This window comes from Cimex lectularius, unplaced genomic scaffold (genome assembly GCF_000648675.2).
Source record: "Cimex lectularius strain Harlan isolate CLEC.00 unplaced genomic scaffold, Clec_2.1 scaffold46, whole genome shotgun sequence".
NCBI classification, from domain to species: Eukaryota; Metazoa; Arthropoda; class Insecta; order Hemiptera; family Cimicidae; genus Cimex; species Cimex lectularius.
In genome coordinates this window covers 1,969,583-1,990,516 of record NW_019392654.1, presented here as the reverse complement: position 1 = coordinate 1,990,516, position 20,934 = coordinate 1,969,583, and the positions used below count along the sequence as shown (strand labels likewise).

Genomic DNA, 20,934 nt, shown 5'->3' with positions numbered 1-20,934 from the left:
AATAAAATAAATATCTTTAAAGGCAAAGGAGTTGATAAAGAGAAATATGAAATACATACATAGATTTATACATTCTCGGAGGGTCAGGCATAAAGGCACTAAATGCTTTTAGCCCCAAACATGACTGGGAATAAAGAAATTGTTCAATGGGTTTAGGAAAAGAACAAGAATATTGCAGTCAATGTATTTATTATAAATATTTTGTTTCAAAAAATCAGGTATGAAGCTAATTAGAAAGATAAAGGAAAACACTCAATTTCTTCACCAAGTATTCGAGAAAATATATTGTCTCATCAGGACTTTGAACCTTTTTCAAATGGTATTTTCCCTTCCTTCAAATTGGTCATATACTTGATTGTACAGGACAAAATTATAATATTAAATTTATATCGAGATGATTGTAAATATTCGTAACCTTTATCTTAATGTTAAGTTAATTTTTATAATTGATGGTTTTCCTCATTTCTCTTTTTATAAAACGTAAATTTTTATTGTCAATATATCTGTACATTGATTACGGTTGAGTCATTCTACTAGATTTCTCTTGTAATTTATTTTGATATTTCTTTTTAATATTAAGTGTCATTGTGCATACGTTCATAATCATATACATTCGCATTTTTTTATTGCTTATTTCATCCCCCTCCGGGTGGAATGTTTATTCTTACATTTTACGTACTTATTTCATTTCACATTTCTATTTCTCTCTATTTAACAATTATAGAACTATTATTTTTTTATTTCCGAGTTCACTGATTACTTGTTCTGTAAGCTACAACTTTGTCAATGTCTATCCTGTTTTATTTTTATTGATTTAAATGTTTATTCTTAATATATATTGATATATAATATTAGATTAGCTACCATTGTTTATTGAGTGATTGGTTCTTCATTTTAGCGTTTATTGTAACAATTGACTTCTTTTTTTTTCTTTTTTTTTTAATATAGATTTTCAATGTTTGCCCCTAATTTCCATCAGGGTATACTGATTTAGGGCTTGTTCTTCCTTTAATCGGCCACGATGTCAATATTTAGAGACATTTTTCTTTTTTTAAGGATTATGAAATGTTTGTTCTTAATTTTCGCTTCCACAGATTGGATATATATTCTTCACTTAAGCATCAGTTTGGTTAATATTTACCTACGCTTATTTTTATCATGATTTTTAAAGTCGATTCTCAATTTCCAGTTAAGTAATTCAAAGTTATGGTTTTTCTTAATTTTTACGTCCACAGATTTTTATTTTTACTGTCCATTTAACGATCCATTTTGCCAATATTGCCCACATTTTTTATCAGTATTTTAAAAGTTGATTCACAACTTCCAGTCGACTAATTCAAGTTGTATGGGTTTTTATTAATCTTAACTTCCACATATTTCGTAAGAGCATTCATTTTAACACTATTTACATTAATTTTCTCATAGGTTGATATTTAACATTTACTTTTAATTCACAGACCATTAATTCTAAAGTGTATTGTTACAGTTCCTTTCGTGCTCAGTTTGAATGCCGTTAAGTCCATGCTTATGATTGGTTTTTCTTTTTTTCAGGTCTAATCTTCATTTAGGTCCTGATATTATTTTTGCTTCCATTGTATCAATATTTTCCTTTATTGTTTATTGGTTTTGAATGTTTGTTCTCACTTTTAAATCAACTACTCCATTTTTCTTTTGTGGTTCTCTCAGTTTTGACTGTTCCTTAGTTGTAATTTTTATTATTTCAATGTTTTTCACACCTACTTCGTTCATTGCGGCTTTTTTTCTTGTTAGCAACATCCATTTTGCATGATGGTTGAAGTTTAGCTTTAATTTTACATAGGTTTTTATATCAAAAATTTTATTAAAAACTATCGAAAAAATCCTTTTATTTACTTCTGACTTTGGAATGTGTGTAGTGTTTCGTTTTACTTTTCAGGACCGTCAATATTATCCATGAACTATTCATATCCAACTCGATCTTAAGCGTACGTTAACTTTTAATGACATCGATTTTTATAAAAACTGGAATATTTTAATTAAATCATTTTATTATTACACTTTTTTAAATTCCTTATTAATGGTGGAGACATTTTTAGTGTTTCGGTCTCGTTAAAATCAGGTCCCATGTTTTAAAAAAATATTTTTTCTTTAACTTCTCATTCTATGTATAGAATGTTGGTGTAAACAATGGAAAATGAAGACAAATAAAAGCAAGTGCGTCCGTGTCACATTTACACTCCGAAGCCAATATCCTTTTACAATATACTACAATGTTCCTTCCCAAATCCTTCGTTACCTTGGGTTTCACCTATGAGACTCAAGTGAACATACAATAAGCAGTGCTGAAACGCCAAGCCCTAAACAGACGTTATGGCCTCCTCTACAAACTTACAAGACTACAATCGAAGCTATCGATGAAGACCAAGACAATTTGGACATATGGAATAGAATTGTGTGGAACTACTAAACCTTTCAACATCCAACTTCTCAAATACTTTCAATCTAAAATCCTCAAATAATTATAAATTAGAAATGTTCTTTATTATGTCTCAAATGCTACTCTAAACAACGACCTTAAAATTTGATTTATCCAAAAACTAATTTCTCAAAAATTTACCAACTTCCACAATAACTATTACCATCATCCAAACATTCTTGTCCAATCCATCCCAACAATCGCATAAGGCGTTTAAAGAGGAAATAGCCCCGTGACTTTTCTGAGGAGTTGGTAGTGAAGTTTCATTAGTGAAATGAAGAGGGAGGATATTGATTATTTGTACCCCTTAATATGTAAATAGTTGTATATATGTCCAATTACTTGTTGAAATTAGAAATTGCTGAAATAAAATATTAAATAAAAAACCTAAAATACTTTGTCGTTATATTTTCGGAATATTTAATTTATACCATTTATACCCAATTGCTTTATTGTCATAACCTTGATTTTTTAATTATCTGTATTAAAATAACTTTTCTCTGTGTCTGAATTAGACTTCATTTCAATTTTAGTCTTTGATAAACGCATTTTAATTAATAATCTTTGCTGTTAGACAAGAAAGTGTACACAGCGATAAGACAAATGAGCCAACGACAGCCCAAATTAGCTTCTATGAATAATTTAGCAAAATTCGATATAAAAATAGAAACGTCTAAAATAAAAATTGATAAAATTAGTAATAGAAATGTTTCTCGTAAGAGAAACTGTCAATATAAACTTGGAGTGGATAGTAAGAAAATGTTTTCTTAAACAGGATTGCTCAATTCGCAAAATATCTTAATTGATTTAAAAATATTAAAGTAAACATGAACAACATTTTTAATAATTGTTAACATCTTCATAGCGTAAGACTTAATTTGAACCGGAATTCATATACAAATTCAAAAGATACGTTAGTGAATGGTACCAGCATAAAATGTTCATGTGAAAATTTAACACTACAGAAAGCATGTACCAGCATAAAATGTTCATGTGAAAATTTAACACTACAGAAAGCATGCTATCAAGGCCTGCTCCTATTGGAGGTCCTATCAAAATAAACTTCTTGCCAATTATATGTTGAAATGAAAGAATAGATTATCTGGCGGTACAAAAATACATCATGGATAATTCCGCATAGGAGGAGCATGAGATATAAATGGAGTGGAACAATTCGCATAAAAACAATTCAAACCCAGCACAAATCCAAAAATTACAACTCGCTCTGGTTATTAACAGTGCTAAGGTCATTATTGTTAGCCTTGTTTGTTCTAAAAAAGGTTTATTCTAGATAAATTTAAATGTCGAAGTCAGAATGTATAGATAAGGTTGGAAGAATTGAAAAGAAAATTGTATACGACATGGAATTCTAGATGAAAACAGGAAAATCTAATGTATACGACTATTTCTAGAAAATGGTGCTGATGACTGGTACAACTATTTATAACAAAAGTTGGTTTTGCAAAATAGAACAGATGGTCATATTCATTTCTTAAAACATATGCAACAAACGTTGATCAACTGTTCGTAATGCTTGTGCTTACTATAAATATATAGCTGGCTATGATTGGATAGTGGAATACGCTTAAAGAAAGATTACTATTAGACTGAGAAAAAAGCATTGGTTGTAGAAGTGAGTTTATTCGATTACAGCTTATAAGCCATTAGAACGTCAATTTCAAGCAAGAACGGATGAAGAATTAGGAGATCTTGTAGTAATAAACAATATAACTTCAAACTAACATACATCCAAAAGAAAATGTAGAAGTTGACTCCTTATCGAGGAATGTAGTTCAGTAAGTTACCTTCGAAAATAATAAAGATGGACTACAAGTTGTAAATTTGATAACAATACAAGAAATTTGGGCTAACCAACAAGAACTTGAAGGAGAGATGGTGTGAGAATTTATAACATTAAAAGTAGAAAATCTGTTTGGAACTTTCCACTTATTGCATTTAACATGAGAAAGTTTAAAACAATAGCGGATGTGAAACTCACTTATAGGACTAAAATCGCAAAGGCTTAATAACCTAATTTGATTTATGTGCAGACAGATACATAACGTTAGACAATCTGAATGGTAGAAATCTTTAAAAATAAATTAACCGATCTGTGTTTCTCTAATCTCACAATGTTATAGAACATCCCTTTCATCCATGACCTAGTATAAACTTGATAACTTAGATTCCAATCTACCCTTTCCACTCACTGGTGTCAATTAGAGACTTTTACACATCATAGCAATGTTGCAAGACTCCTGAAAAGAATTTGCCAACAGGAATTTCTGAATAGCTGGTAATGTAATTATGACAATTTAAATTGTTTTTATTGTCAGAAACTATGTACGTACAAGAATAATACAATAATACACTATAATATCTCACCGGTAAGAATAATAAATCATAGGGTACGATTAACCCACCGCGTCCTCTGCTGAGTCCTCTTAAATAGCCTTGTCTTAAATAAGCCACATCTTTTCCTCAATCCATATTTTCAAGCAAATCTCGTACCCTTGTTTTGCAATTATAGTATTGACTTCCCTAAATATAAAAAATATTGCTCCTATATGCGGAATTACCAAATTTACCTTTCCTCCCCTCTCCTGATTTAGAAGTTGCAAGTGTAAGAATTCATGATGACAAACTCAATGAGCTTCTGAGCTGGAGAAAATACGTTTAACGTGAACTTTAAAAAGACCCAGGCTATTATGTTTGGATTCAGATTGTTTCTCCATTCATTAACTTCCACCCGTCCATTAACCAACCAATTAACAATCACCCTATTTCCTTCTACGGCCATTAAAAAGGAAAAAGTCCAACAAAATTTACGCTCTACTCCTTACCATAGTCCACCAGAAACAACAAACAACAATCCTGAAACAACTTTAAAATCGTAGGCAATGGAGAAAAAACAAGGACAGAGTCAAGGCAAAATTTGTCATAGTTGTTTGTCTATGTTAAAATGGAAGAAGAAAGTCGTACGGAAAGTAAATCTGCCTTACTTCCTCTTTTTTGTTTCGCAATGGAATTGGAATTATCAAAATGAATAAAAAACTAAAGATAAAAGCAAAATTGAAATATTTTTTCAGAAATAAATTTTTTATTTTAGAATGCGATTTGTACTACGAAACGTTGCACCTACATCTGAAATTAAAAAAATGAAAGAAAGAGCTTATAATAACAAAACTTAAACAACACACAAAAAGAAGAAAACAATAAGGATAACAAAAACGAAGAAATCAATTTATTTTTATATATGTAGAAAGCTAATGTAAAACCGTTCAATTAATAAGTAAAAATAATTATCAGGACACCGTATGTTGCATAGTATAAAAATAATCAGAAGGATATTATTGATGTAATAAATTAATAAAAATATAAACCATAACCATTTTACAAAAGCAACAAAAAATCTTGAAATTTATGGGGAGAATTTTAGAAATGTTAAAACTTTACAGTAAAATACATGAGCACGAAGGCCCAGATGTATTATTTCCAAAAGGTTTTAAGCGCTTTGCCCTCCGTAAAATTGATTTAATTAGACTTACATTACAATAAAATTTGATTGATTGTTTATTTCGCTATTTTCACTCAGAAATGAAAATTTTATAGCCGTAAATTGAACTAATTAGATTTACACGAAAATAAAACTTGATTGATTGTTTATTTCGCTATTTTTCCCCAGAAAAGAACATTTTATAGCCGTTATGACCACGGCTCTTCGCAATACGTGCTATCTCCAAGGGAAAAGCCATGTCTTAGGAATTCCCTTTTAAAGGAGAAGATGCCTTTTACCGTTCCGCTTCCCTGACCCGACAGTCATGTTCCGGGGACTTTTACGAGCTCAGTCAGAAGTGTTTTCTTTATATTTTCAGACAGGGCTGTTTCACGTGGCATATAACCGCCCGGATGCGCATGTTCAGGCGATTTTTACACGAAAAGCCAAAAACTTATCAATTTGTACCATCCTAGTAATGCGATGTGCATAGAGGGCATGAATGTTTACGCATTTCATTTTAGAAATGTTTGCATTCGCCAAACAGGTCTTTCAAACGCGCAGCTAAGCCGGATTTTGTTATTTCTACGAGAGATCAAAAGAGAGAATATAAAGATGTTTGGACTTATTAATATCCGTTATCGATTATGCGTGTGAAGCCTAAGCTTGTTTTTCAGTTGCGTAGAGGATATTCTGACTCTCTCCTATCACTCAACCTTGTAATTTCCCTTTCATTAGATTCCCTGCTGTGACCATCAACGTATTTACTATTCAGCCTTCGTGATCACATCTCAAATGCATTCCTTATTTACAACGCAAAACAAGTAAAGTTGATATTTTTCTAAAGACAATTTATGCTAATTATAACAAGGAAATGAAGTAATAACTTTTTAATTAAGTTAAAGAAAAAATATCAAATAAAACAGTTAGGTAGATACCACCATTACTTTACAACAACAATCGAATAAAGTTCAATTTTGAACGATAATTTTTCATAACTATTTTTAATCTGAAATAATAATATTTCATGTTTTGTGCGAGAGCAAATTTTACACAAATCTTAATTTTGTCATTATTAAGCTGTTTTGATTGAAATATAGTTTCTAAAACTCGGTCTAGTACATATTTAAAGTTAAGTTTAAAACTTAATCATTTGGCTTGAAACTAAAGTGCAATATTCACTAAAAGAGCCAGGAAAAATACCGGGGTCGACAGAATAAAGGGTTTTTACGAACGTGTCAAAAATAATAAAGTTCAATGTCAAACTTTGCCGAAATAAAGCCAAGGAAGAAGTTGCAATTGTTCTGAACGCTCTACTACGATCAATTTTCAACGGAGAACAAACAAAAAACTAGTGCCCTTTTTTTGTTATATTTTCTTTCACAAGACGCCTCCATGGCCCTTTAAATGTTTAATGAATCTCTAGACAATAGTTGTGTAAGTTCGTTCACAAAATTTCAATATAATATATTAATTTCAATTAATTAAGGTTTTTAGTTGAGATGAAAAAAAGTTAATGGCACGAGAGGGATTCGAACCCACGACCTTAGGCTAGATACGCCGCTGCTCTAACACTTGAGCAGTTGTGACTTCCATCCACGTCGAGCGATCGTGGGTTCGAATCCCGCTTGTGACACTAACTTTTTCATCTCAACCAAGACCTTTCATAAAAATAATAATTAATTGAAATTAATTAATTAATTAATTAATTTAATTGTTGAAAAGGAAGAAGTTAGTCGAATTTCGAGCATTAAATCATCAGAAATACGTTTTCCACGCAGAATGTACACAGTGTATGTCTAGTCAGTAAAATAAGAAGGCTTTAGTTTAATGGTTGTATAGAAGTAATTAATGTAAGAGGTATTTTTGATGTTCTAGACTTGCGTTAAATCACCAAGCTTGAAAGCTATTTTTTCAAAAATATGTTAATTCAGTAAAAAATCATTAAATAAACTCATTTTTCCATGACCTACTTTCTGCAAAACACAGCTATCCTAGTTTTTTAATTCTGACAAATAAAAAAGGTGGCGGGACATCAATTAGTTGGGCACACCCTCCACTCCTTCGCCATTAGCGAATCGTTGGAAAATCAAGGTGTTAGTTCGAAATTTAAATTCGAATTGATTACAGAAGTATTTATTAAATGAAAACCTGAATACTACAGATTAAAACTGATATAAAGATTGAACGATGAAAAGACCTCAACAGTTTCGAAATGAAACAATTGTGTATAATTAATTGTGTATAACGGATTATTGTTTCTTTAAAAGAGTTTACTTTTAAATTGTCAGTTTTACTTCAACAAAGGGAAGTATACAGTGTATAATGTGAATAAAACACCAAATCTGCGGGAATTGTTAATTTTCGATGGACATTGAAAGAGATAAGGATTAATAAGTCATATATACGAAATGACCTTTGAGTAAAACTTTGTTTCTCCTATTATTCACGTTTTTGGAAAGTTTGATTGTTCATACTTCACCGAAAAAAATGAACGGATCCGACCACGCATAATAAAAGGTTATTAAATGAAGCAGTTCTTGTTAAATTAGTAAGATATGCCACAGTGTAGTAAATATTTGAAATAACTTGATTAAATGTTATAGGTTTCTGCCGGCCTAACGGCTATCAGCTGGACTGAAAAGGTTAAAATCAACCCCGATTTCAATTTAAAAAACGGTGAAATCCGTTCCTTCTGAAAAAAAAAGTATAAAAATAAATAATATATTCTAGAAGGTGTGAGTGAGAATGTCATGTTTTCAGAATCTCATAACAAACCACCACCCTCTTTAATAATTTGTTTCTAAATCATGAATTACATGACTGTCAATTTTTCATAAACGTGTTTCCCATATGTTGGCAATTATTGACGCCCTCGTTGAAATTGCTGACTTCGCTTTTTGCATAAATGATATCGCCAACGAGGCGAAAATGGGTTCGACCAGATGAACCCTATGGATTAGAACCCGAATCGGGATAGGCATGCTAACAAGGCGGGAGGATAAAGCTAGATCTGACATTCGGCTGGAATCGTGTCTTATGCATTATGCAAGGGAACCAACCAGTAAACAGTAACAACTAACCAGAAGCATACATGGGATAAATTTTAAACTTGCACCGAAGATTTCAGTAAAGATTAGAAGTCTGAACTATTCGGCAAAAATAACTTTTACCTCCGCGATTTAAACCCAACCTTGTCATGCAGTTGAACTTTATTCATGGTTTGATTCTGTGTCAATAGTTTTTGTTGCACCGTTATGCAAATGACTATCACTTTACCCTGGTAGAAGGCAACCACTATTCCATTCACTGACGCAACGATTGTTGAATCAATTGTAAAAAGAACAGTTTGTTAATAAATTTTGAATTATTTTATCAACTGTAGGGTAAATACGTTCCTACGCAAATTTCAACATATGATAGTAAATATACTAAGATGTGATAAAATCCACCAAGTCTTTTTTCGTAAAAAGATTAATTCAATATATCCTCAATTATTTTTGACCTTCTATCTCACATTATTAAACAATGTTGTTTAGTCTTAACATGAATTCTGAATGTTCTAATGACTTGTTTTCTAATTCAACAGGGAAACATATGAATGGTCTGGAGTTTGATATACTTTAAACCTGCGTATACAAAGGGTTGGCATGGTTCCAAAGATTTGGAAAAGCATCTAGTATAATTATACAAAACACTTCCAGAAAAACCCACCAATTGACGTTTAATCGTAAAATTCAACTTTACATGAGAACCGGCAATCTATTTCGACAGCCATAAACCACTGTTGAGTTATATCTGAGGAACCAGCTCTTTCTTACCCAAGGAAAGAAAAGTTTTTAAAACATGTCTCTTTGAGTTTATTCCTAGCTATCAGGCAACATGACAAAAACGAAAGCTGTTTTGGTCCAAAATATTTTTTTTAACAATACAAAGATTTAAGATAAAATATTTCACATCTGTTATCTGAAATCTGAAGTAACAATTTTTATTGTTAAAAAAAGTATTTTGCGCCAGAACAACTGTGTTTTTGTCATGTTGCCCGATAGCTAGAAAGCTTTCGATCGATTTTAAGGACCTGCCAGATGTTGAATTCAAAATAGGTTGAAAGCTTGGCAGAGAACAATTGAATTTGTTTTTTCATCCAGACCTTATCGAGATCCAGATTAATCGTGATTTTAGGGTGCCAAAACCATAAGGCTGAAGAGAAGTATGTCTATTTCACCCGCCCTAAACCTCATCGTATTTAACTAACCAGACAAAATTTTGACATTTATTCAACATACCATATCTTTTTAGGCACAGCCTTACGACGAGAAACAGGAAAGAGATATAACCGAAATCCTATAGAAAATGGTTTAAAATGTATTTATTTGTAAAAACCTAGGTTATAATATTCTCAATTTACAATATACAACTATAGACATGAATCATTTAATGCCAAATATTTGTATGCTCCAATCATTGGAGGAAGAGGCAAGCACAGTAATCACAGGCTACAGGACGGTGTATAAAGACTCCTTTAAGCACCAGACGTGCAGCACCGCCCTAACAAAATTAATTTTGACAACACAAACTTGACAAACAAAGCATTTACAATTTACTTTCAAGAATGTACTAGCAAGCCCCTACAAATGGATTCTAATACGTACTATTTTCGATTTTTTCTCCCTATTATTTTCAAACCGTTTCGTAGTGATTAATGTTTTTTATATCATTTTTACAATTAAAGAATGTTTTTATCTCAGAAAAATGTCGTAAGTTTAATATTTTTTCTCCATCACTAAAGTCCACTCCATGATCTATGAACCTTTCAAATTGTCCGACTTTTCTGTTCTGCATTTAAATTTAAAAATTCGAAATTATAACGTAGAGTGATGATTTTAGTAAAAGTAGGTTTTTCATTAAAATATATAAAATTTAGGTACCTACTTGTCAATAGACGCTTGAAAATTCGGACAACCCCTTCTTGCATGGATTTCTTTAATTAAGGCAAAAAAGTTCAGTAGTCGTTCTTTGGATAGAAATATTTTGTTAAAATTATGGCAAGGTCAATTAACAACATTTTAACCATCAACTTCTTTGAAACCGGCTATAATATTGATGAATCGTTTTTAATATTCCTCTTTAATTAGGCTCGCAGATTTTCTGTCAAAAGATAATCCAAATTTAATATTAACCTAATAAAAGTTGTTCTCAGACTCTTTTATTTGATTATACCGTGAAGAAAGCTTGTACAAACCAAAAATTGCTAGTTTTGAACAGTAACGGAATTAATTATCTTTCACCAGTCCTCATTATATTTTCGAACATAATGAGGGGATGAATTTTAGGGCAAAAAACCTACAAATTACAAAAAAAGGGCAGTATTCTAAAATTAAATAAAAACTAAAGTTCAATATGCTTTTTTTGTAAAATAGAATCGTTACGTTAATAATGGTAAAATCTCACCAGTATTCGCCCAATCAAAACTCCAATTTGTTATTACAACGCACAACCCGCTGTTCAATGATGTTTCACCCAGCCTTACCTGCAAAAAAAATATGACCATGAATTTTTAAGAAGTTGTAAGTGTAACTCACTGTCAGTATTACAAGAATTTAATAAATAAAAAAGAATAACTAATAATAAAAAAAGCACTAACCCAAAAGTAAGACCGAGGTAAATATATCTACTATGCTGAATTCTGAATACAACCAAATTGATTTTAAACGTTAAAGCTGAAGTCTGCTAGAAATAATTATTGTCTGGAGTTCCAATTTGTTCAATATTGAAAGTCGGGTGAATTATGAGTACGTTATAAGTCAGAAGTTTTATGAATTCCGAAAGTTTACAATGGAAGAATGACAGCTATTAAGGGTTATTGAAAAAATTTACGGGTTCGTTAAGAATCATTCCAACCAAAGTAATCGTATTTTATTCTAGAATTTATTTATTGGTTTTATGAATAAATAACAAAGGGAGATACAACAATATAATACGAATATGTGTGAATATACGTCGGTAAACACATGAGGATTTGTTTATTAAACATTTTAACACACAAAGGGAAATGACGGATTCTACAAAATGCATGCTTTGTTGTATTCTTTTTATCTCTTTCAAACCCTTTGCTTGTCTTCTTAAGTGAGGACTTTTTGTACTTGCCCGTTGTTTATATTTTATTAGCATAAGAGGAAAGGAGGAAAAAAATTGCTTTTAAGCCTAAGAGGGTTGTCCAGCTAAATGGGTTGGGAAATAATTCTCATCCACCTGTTTTTCACCCACTTGTGCAAACCCTTGAGTATTTAAACTCGCTTCTTCAAAATTTCACATCTAACAAATTTTGCCTTGCGTGTAGGCTTACCCACAAAATTTGAATACATATTTGGGTTAATGTAAAACATATCTAAGATAAACTAAAATTACATGATGCTATCCTTTAGGTACATGGCGTAGTAAAGTTCATCATAAAAATACATTTCCTAATAAACTAGATTTGTTTGATTAATTAAAGTTTGTACAGCTTTGATAATGCAGATTTATCAAAACCAGGTTAATAAAAGAGGTTGATTAACCTTTAAACTAACATTATCTAAAATTACATGAAGCTCTCAAAATTCGCTTTTATTGTTATGCAGGCAAATATAAATTTCTCGTTTATTCTGCATGTTATAATATTTATTTAATGACTCAATATCTCAATTTTACTTTTGTAGATATTCTCTTTATAACTTGTATATTTTATTTTATCGAGATTAGACAAGACAAAACACTTTTTAACATTGATTTATTTATTTAGAACACGAAAATCATAATTTAGGTCAAAGGTTTATGACAACAGGTCCCCCTAAAGGATTTTCAAGTGGTACTCCTAGAGGGACTAAGTACAATGAGTGCTTCACAACTATCCACATCTCTGGAAATCGTAGGAAAATCGTCGCGACCACCCCGAAATGAGTCCAAATATTTCAAAAGGGATACTGCAAAATTCATTTGCAGGAATAATATCATTGCATGCACGAGAATCAGAATTTACTAGAAAATACATTGATTGACCGTACTATGTGTTTTCCGTACTATGTACATACAAACATAGAACAATTATATAAGTGCAATTTGGCTTCAAATACGTAGTAGATTATAACATAGTACTTTATATAAATATGATTTATGCTGTAGGAATTAGATCCTGTTAAGGTTTGGTTTTCGGGCGTCCCGTACAGTTATAGTCCGTTAGATGAATGAGAGGGGGTTTTTGGCATTTGAAATCAACGGACTCATATTGGGATTTGTTTTCTTTACTTTTAATCTCCTTTTTATGGAACCATGGTTTTAAGATAAGAAAGTGGTTTTGGAGGGATCGAACTGCCAGTACTGAATCTGGTTTGCAGATAAGATAGACGCATCATCAGAAAAGTTAAAGATGGAGAGGGAGAGAGAGAGAGAGAGAGAGAGAGAGAGAGAGAGGGGGGGTGGGAGGGAAGGAGGGAGAGAAGGAAAGAAAGAGCCGCTGCGAGACAGAGATAGACAAATAGGAAGGGCAGTAGGGACGAAAAATATAAATAAAGAAGGACACTGGGAGTGTAAATGAGAAAAGAGCAGAGAAAAAAAGGATGGAAAGGACTTTCAGCCCTTAAAAGCAACTAAGTTTTATAGTCGTTATATTTATCTATATTGAAATATCCAATGTCCAACTATAACACCGCAATTATGGGTCAAACTATCACATTGCACCTCGTACATACCAGGTATGAGACACGCGAAAATCGTGCGATCTAACTATCTTGGACATAGCTTTCTACACAAATATATTAGCCTAAAATGAATTGGGTAAAAACATGTTATAAAGCGTAAAAAAGGACATTTTACAGCAATGGAACGTTGATGTTCTTTAAAGGGTTTGGCACCAACAAATGTAACAATATAATCAATTTTTTATTTATAGTTCAATAATTTGAAATAGATTCACTAATTTCGTGGTCCGCTTGACCAATTAATATATTACAATTAATTAAGGTTTTTAGTTGAGATAAAAAAGTCAATGGCACGAGCGGGATTTGTAATTTGAAATAGTTATAAAAAGTTTTTTGGTTCTTCAATTGGACGTGGCTTTTGATAATTGGATTTTTCAAGTTAAAAAGTTGACAAAAAGGGTAGTGCCCTTAGCTGTTTGGGGGTTAACCCTTTTAATATCGATATAACATTGTACGACGGAAGCAGCGATAGGAATCTTCCGTGACGGTCAACTTCCATTTACCCGTTCCAGAACACCTTCGTGATAATGGTCAGGCGAAAATTTTTATAAGATCGTTTCAGGTAAATACAAAATGAAAGATGTCCTTTCTTTTCGGCAGTGAGATTGTTACTCAGTACTTCTAATTTAAACAAACCAGTTTTTTAGCTGTAATTTTTATGTAAACAAACCCGGAGGTACATACAGAAATGTAATATTATAAGTACTTTGACGTTAAAACCATAAAAGGAACCCGACCAACTAAAAATCACGCAAATTCATCACTGAAGACGAATACAAAACGAACCACATATGACAGACCAAAACAGCGAGGGTAAGCAGATCACAATGGTCATGAACAATCAGCTACATATACATCAATAACACGATAAAAAGCTACAAGTTTGTCGAGTCATTGATATTATAGAAGATGGTAAATTGTGTGATGTTTTGTTGACGTCTGCAACAAGATAGATCAATGATCGTCACCGAATGTCCACATCAACCTTTGCTGGTTTAGTCTGACAGGGGCATTTGCTATCTTCTGGGGTTCTTAAATTTGTTATTCATGTTCTTTTACATACAGTGGGAAAAGAGCAATTATTAAGTGACCTTTATGTGTTGCTGTTGGGTTCATCTCTCGAGTAAGAATGTCCTGATTCTATTGGCCTGTTATGTATGTCTATTTGTTTCAAGTTTGTACAATATCTATTATTTTTGGTCCATCAGGAAACAATTTTTATCTATTGATGGTTTTATCTGTTGAAGATTCATAATAGATTTGTGAGTTTTGTAGCACTGGATTTGCTGCCCTTTTTATGTCAATTGGGTTTTGTTCATGGAGTTCAAACATGTCGTCGTCATTGTTAATGTTTTCTATGTCGAGTATAAACATCAACATCAAGCAGTGTAAATAAATAAACCAGAATAGGCAGGCCTAGATAATCGAGCAACGACGGCTACATGAGTCAGCCAAACTTATTCCCCATTTTATGTCTTTGGAGATAGTCTGATCGAACATTAGCAAACCATGTGTAACGTTATTTCCCTTCCGTTTCTAAAAAGAAAGTAATAAAACTTTATAGAGCTATATAAAACGAGATCGGCTACAAAAATAATTTCAAAACCTTGCTATGTTACATACTGTTTGAGGCCTTGTTAAATTGAGGATGAGAAATATTTGTTTTCTTTCCCACAAATATTTTTAAAAAATGGAATTAAATAACTGAAATGCTATTTATTTATATATAATTTTTATCACATTGGAATAATTTAGAAAATTTCTTTTCTGTAAAATAAGGAAAATATGAACTGTAATGGCATTTTTAGCTGTTACGGGGGAAATAAGTAGATAAGTGCTGGCGCGCTATCAGGCGTTTCCCTCAACAACTACAATGAAAGGGTTGGACGGAGGTAGGTATTGGGGATTGGAAGAGATGGATCAGACATCTGAATCATTAAAAAAATCAACTTAAAAAGACATTTTGTTTGATGTAACCGCAGATCTATTTTGTCCAATTCAACCCGAAGGACTTATACCACGCGAGGATGTATTATTCACCGTTCTACACGGGCCTTTGTATTCCAGTGAGTCGCAGTCGGATGCGGGTCTCTACAAAACCTTTACAATTCTTTTTCACTCGGAATTGCAAATAGTCGGAGACGTCCCTAGACACCTTGAGATTTCTGTGAGAATGGAGGGAAAAGAGGTACTTTTATTTAGCTTTACGGCCTAACCGAGTCCCGTATCACATAATCCCTCTTGTAAAATAAGTTTTAAGAGGATATTCGCACCAATTTTAAACGGATTACTCTCCCTCTACCTCCCCATGTGGAGAATTTTCGATGGAAAAAAATGCTTTCATACAGTATTCTGTACAAAAGAGCAAAATACGAATTCTCATCCTGGGAACTGGACCTTCATAATCTTCAGATTCATAAAAAAAAAATATATATATATATATAGCATTAACCAGAGGATTACATTTTGTTATTTTAAAATGTTCGTTAATGTGGCCAGTGATATAGTGCAGACTATTTAAAAAAATCTTGAATATTCTGTTTAGGAGGTTGATGATGAGAGACCACAATAATCTTGAGTTTTATAGGTATCAAATCTAATATATTTTTTATAAATTTAATTAAGAAATTAATAAACAAAGACATACAGAAAAATAAAATAACAAGTTACCAACAGGCACTACCCTCAGTCAGAAGAAACTATTTTTGGCCAATCGGCCCTAGGAGCAGAGCAAAGAATTAAGTACTTTTTAAGATATATTTTTCTGCAATTTTTGTGCATGTATTTCCAAATTACTAAGTTTGTATTTTAGGTAGAACAAATCACTAATATTCAATATTTTATTCAATGAGGTTAAATATATAAAAAGTTGCAAAACGAAAAACTCAATTTCAGTAAAGTAGGCCAAAAGAAATTGTTTTTAGCAAGAACAATTCAGATTCGTTTAAGTACCCTTTCTAGCCATTGAATAAGAATCTTATTGTTGAAAAAATAGAAATTTTTGGATGGATCAGCAATTTTTTCTTCGGAGTCCGAAGCTGTACTTACAAATGCATAATTTCTCTTTTATCCACTTTACAACCGCTTGAAAGTTGGATCGTGATACATTGTAGGTGTACATTATACGACATTATAAGTCGAACAAAATGAACATAAAAAACCTCAAAAGTTTTACTTTATATCTTCGGTTCTAATTTATTTACGATGGCCAGATTTGTGCAATAACGTACAGTTTCTGAGGCTCGAAATGCCGATCAATCGGTGATGTATTACTAAAGTTATCGTAATTTTTATGATTTTTGAGAAGAAAACATCGGAGGTATTTGACAGGTAAGGGAAAAAATATTTTTTGATTTGGATCATTTCTGTTAATCGACCACAAGCTTAAGTGAAAATAACTTAATATCTTTTAAAATTCACAATAAAAAAATACAAAAATAACTACCACTAAATTGGATATATCATTGCAATAATAATTTTTCGAAAATTTGGAAGATGTAATAGAGCTTGTACTTGTCTTAATTTCATCAGTACAGTAATTTGTTTTGCACACGAATATGTTTAACAAATAATAGTATACAACGATAATTTGCTCCCTTCTAACCACATACTTTTTTAAATTCCTACGGCTATTAGACATTTCTTCTATTGCATATTCACTTGTCGTGTGATTCACTTACACTAAGAGTCATTTCGTGAGTTAACGCAATAATCTTTTATGAAGCGAGAAATCATCAGCCTTTACTTAGTATCTGTTTCAAGCACAAGCCGAATGAGGGGCTGTCAACGGAACTGTAACTTTGCACTGAAAGTCAAACTCAAGTATGCGGTGCTCGGCAACAATGACCTAATGACAACTACTGCTTAAGTTAACTTCTAGTGCAAACTCCATTTTCGTCATATTTAAAGTAATGAGATAAATATTACTATAGTTTTAAATCGCCTTATTGCACAACATAAAATAAAAATAGCTTAACCGTTTAAGCTCTGAGGTCTTATAACAGAAAAGACCTTAGGTTTTCGTAAACATTTGTATTCAGGGTTTTAAGGCTGCAAAAAACTAATATCACCTTTGTTTCTTGGTAGATAAATATTTTCACCTACAACCACCTACCTAATTAAAGAAATGCTCTACATACAAGCTTACAATAAACCTTGCAATTTGAGAAAAGATATCACTAAATCGATTATTATTTATAGTTCTATTCTTAACTAAAATAGTCATTGTTGGTTGTTTTGTCGTATGATTTTTAGTAGTATTAGTAATTTATTTATTTATTGTTATTATTTATAAATGGTAATTATTATACGTGAAATTGTCAGCGTTGATAAATCTCTGTAACCAAAGAAAATTACTTTAAGACATTTTGTAAGCCATTGGCATCATAGTTGTGTTAGATTGATAACATGATGTTATCTCTCCTGGTGGTCTGGGTTGAGTTATCCGGCCCCTTTTAATAGACATGTCCGAATTGATTGTAAAGTTTTTTAAAAGTTTTTTTTTTAATAGTTTTTGATTTTTCAACCAAGTTGTTGAATTATCATTATAATTTTTATATGTATAATCTGTAATGAAACTGATTGTAATTAAATAGAGCCCTGAGGAAGGCGTCAAATACAGCGGAAAAACAAGTTGGTTCTTTCACCTACATGGCTTCATCCCTGATCTCTTTACTTCACTATTTATCATGAAAGCCGATACTATACGCAACGATATTTTCACCTACTTTGCTACGTTGCACAGCCACTACGCAAAATAATATTTTAGCCAACGATTTTTCTAGGCATGTCATGTCCGTATATTCACCTTGTGAGGAAAAACGATAACATTAACCCTTTTAACAAAAACGGTTTACACAATAAGTTTCGAAAAATAACTACATAGAAAGATTGGCAGAAACGTAAAAGGCAGATACAAAGAAGACGAAAAACTCAATTATTCAAAAATACACACATTATCACCAAACTGAATACAAACGCACCCACAGTTTCAATAGGCTTAAATGCTGACTTTCGTCAAGTCAAAAACCTCGATCCATGAGCTCACTAAGGGGCTAGCAATTGAAGCGCCATGAGATGCGCTTCGTTGCTTCGTAAACAACAAGCAGAGCCTTTTCTCAAAAGAAAAAAAAATAAATTGCTATAAAAATTATGATTAAATATATCATTGCAATAATAATATTTCGAAAAGTTTGAAGACGTGATAGAGCTTGTACTTGTGTTAAGTTCATCAGCACAGTAATTTGTTGTTCGATGTATGTTGCATGTATGAAAATCGAAGTAGTGCCAGTGGGTAAATGTTACACAGGACACCTGCCAAATAAAATTTTCACATAAAAATCTGTGGTGACCGCATGATGAAACTGAGATCATTCAGGTATAGTGATACTTTTCCCCAGAGGTAAGACCATCTGACTTCCACAACCTTCTGAATTGAAATAGACCAAATGCATGAACCAAACAACCAGCATTTGTAAACATGGCTGGTCTACAGCTCATTCGCACAGATGATCCACTAAAGTACAAAAGGTCCACATTTACCATGATTTTCAAACCTATGTGGATTAATGGTATCAAACTTTGGGAATCAACCAAGCATTTCAGCAAACGAAATTTATTATAAACTAAAAGAGAAACATAAAACGAAATGCCTATCAGTACTATATAGAATAAAACAGCCTTGGTTCCACCAATCGGTACAGGGTACTAGAATACTCTCTTTCATGCTCAACAATAATTGTCATATTGGCTTACATTCCTACACGCTCTTTAATGAAGTCAAGAAATGACATATGCGGGCTTTGGTGAAAAGTGACTGTGTATCAACCTCGGATGGCCTGTTCTTAATCGGGTGAATAAGTTTGATCCCTTTTCTTTGATTAAGGCCCCCGAGGGCACCTATCTAGTTCTTGATATATGATTCAGCTTATAAGATACTAAGATCAGCAGCTTCTTCGCCGATCAATGTCAGCCCATTGTCGATAATTTCCTTTTGATCATATCATCTGTTTTTTCATTTGTAGGGTCTTAAGACTGGATCGCGCTGGCCAGGACCGCATCATTTTGCCGAGTTACTCCAGTCCAAAACATCACTCCAGCATGTCAATTAGAAATATTTATGGTATTTATCATGATTTTTGGTGTAACTTCCGGCCGAGCGGTTTTTTGACCAATAAACATTATTTTATTTTAAAGAATGAAAAATTTTCATAGTAACTTATTTCTTGTAAGATAATTCCAATAGGTTTTGAACAGGCGAGTAAGGACACATTTAGCGTAAGTACAACAGCTATTACTGCGTCACCCATGAGCTATGTGGCCTTGCGTTGTCATGAAATCCACCAGATTCACCATTTTATCCAACAGCTTATCACTTTTACTTATTTTATTTTCATAGTAAAATAATTCATCAATGTAGCTAAAATAACGTGATCTATTTACTACAAATTCATTTCTTAGGGATTGTCCCGTCCAATTGAATTCTGAATTAACGCTGTGAAACTGGAATTCCATACCTCAATTACGAAAGCTAACATAAATAGAAAAGGGATGTATACATTTCTGGTGCTTTGACAAGTGAGAAAGTCAAGAAACGCGATGGTTAATAGAGCCAAGTTTCCTGAGATACAACTCCGCTATCTTGCTTTGTTTTGTTACATTTATTATAAGACGTGTAAGTTTACAGTGACCCGATTTCTAGAACTTTCTTTGTTTTCTAAAAAAAACTTTACACTGCCACAATAGATAAACCAACTTTATTGTATTTTTAGTTTAGTAATGTGTGTGCATTATTTTCATGAGGTAATTGATGTCACGTTTAATGTTATAATTGGTTATATAAAATCAGGGATAAGGAGAATTTGAAAGAATACATATATTTCTTTCGTCCAACATTCTTGAAATATGTACCTTTCATCTGGGCTTAGGATCTATTGGGCTGTAAAATAAGACGTAGCGTTTTTAAATAATTTGATATTATCCCTCTTGTGCTATGTAGCAATGTTTTTTAGTCATTCTTATGAAAACACTCAGAAAAAAAATTAGTTAATGAGTTACAAAATCTTCAGATTCATTTGAGATCTCGTATTTTTACAGGGTATTTTGTTAACCTTTTTGTCGTTTAATGATTTTTTTTATTGCCTCAAAGAGAAAACCACTGCTTAGATTGCTTGGATTACGTGCTTTGTGTTTTCGTTACAACCATAATTAATTACACGAAGGCGGCTGTAACGAGAAATAATTTAAAT

The 20,934-nt window shown here is 32.1% G+C and overlaps 1 protein-coding gene across 4 annotated transcripts in view; it reads right to left on the bottom strand.

Annotated features, from left to right (window-relative positions):
• LOC106671048 (calcium uniporter protein, mitochondrial) overlaps positions 1 to 20,934 on the bottom strand; it is a 259,353-nt gene that overhangs the window by 191,128 nt on the left and 47,291 nt on the right. The window contains exon 2 of one of the 4 annotated variants that reach the window (XM_014401811.2): positions 11,403 to 11,481. The exons of the other annotated variants lie outside the window; for them this stretch is intronic. The gene's annotated coding sequence lies outside the window, so the exon portion shown is untranslated. The remainder of the gene's footprint in view (positions 1 to 11,402; positions 11,482 to 20,934) is intronic. 4 annotated transcript variants of the gene reach the window in all.